This window comes from Anarrhichthys ocellatus, unplaced genomic scaffold, assembly GCF_004355925.1.
Source record: "Anarrhichthys ocellatus isolate YVR2014 unplaced genomic scaffold, GSC_Weel_1.0 scaffold25, whole genome shotgun sequence".
Lineage (NCBI taxonomy): Eukaryota > Metazoa > Chordata > Actinopteri > Perciformes > Anarhichadidae > Anarrhichthys > Anarrhichthys ocellatus.
This window is the reverse complement of record NW_022280055.1, coordinates 6,412,396-6,413,451: the sequence shown is the minus strand read 5'-3', so window position 1 is coordinate 6,413,451 and position 1,056 is coordinate 6,412,396. Positions and strand designations below refer to the sequence as shown.

At 45.9% G+C, this 1,056-nt stretch overlaps 1 protein-coding gene across 1 annotated transcript in view; it reads left to right on the top strand.

The window, feature by feature from the left end:
* Positions 1 to 305: 305 nt before the first annotated feature.
* The window catches only part of LOC116391339 (probable ribonuclease ZC3H12D), a 9,237-nt gene continuing 8,486 nt past the window's right edge, over positions 306 to 1,056 (top strand). Inside the window, exon 1 of the mRNA XM_031861838.1 lies at positions 306 to 435. The gene's annotated coding sequence lies outside the window, so the exon portion shown is untranslated. The remainder of the gene's footprint in view (positions 436 to 1,056) is intronic.

Genomic DNA, 1,056 nt, shown 5'->3' with positions numbered 1-1,056 from the left:
CATATTATTTATAAATCACAAATATGAGAGTGGTATCCATATCCTCCTACCCCCCCAAAGCTCACTATTTAACACGCCTTTTCTGTATAATCTGCACACATGATTGCTTGCCGTGGTGCTATATATTGCTTTGCCACAGACATTCGGTCAGCATTTCTCTTTCTCCGAGACACAAAAACAAAAAAGCTCCAAAAAAACAAATAAAACAAGAGAAGAGATTAAAATGAACCAGCCCCGATGAGGAAGTAGTCACTAATTCACAGAGCGTTCTCTTCCTTGCTCTTTTTTTTTCTCAGCAGCGAGCAGTCACTTCCTCCAATGAGTAATAAGGGCAGCTTCACACAGACCGGGTGACACACTCACTCACACACACACACACACACAAAGAGACAGCGGGGAGAGACTCCGGGCTCCGATCCAGCACCTGTTAAATGTGTAAGTACAGAACCAGACAACTGGAGCCACGTGACAATGTCTAGCTCTAGTGTTTGTGATAACCGTATGAATTTCTCAGGCAGAAGCCGGCGGTCTTTGCCTTGATCAGACTTGTTGTGTTATAGATTGTGAGAGACAGGTATAGTTGCCGGGGCGGGGGGCGTGTTGCTGACTTGAGTGCGGCGTTGCAAAGAGCAAAGGTTGCTGAAGTTTGAGAGGCAATGAATCCGAGATGTTTTTCTCGCAGGAAGCCGGGACATTAAAAGGATGTGGTTTGTAGCAAATCTGTGCAAAGCGAAGCCCCATGCAGAGAGAGAGGATGCCTCGGGTTTAACGAAATACATAGAAAACAAACGTATGTTTCCTCATACTTAAAAGGTCAAGTTGACACACGAAACTGCAGCAAAAGCTAATCGAGCCATCTTGCATAGCGAGGATCTAGAAGACTGTACAAAGAAGAAATGCTTCAAAGTCTCTCTCTCTCGCCCGGTACCGGTGGCGCCTTCATCGGGTCAGGTGTGATACCGAGTGAGAAGTTTGTTCCAAGTTCTGTACTCAGAATAGCTCTGCTGGTGAGAGAGAGAGAGAGAGAGAGAGAGAGAGAGAGAGAGAGAGAGAGAG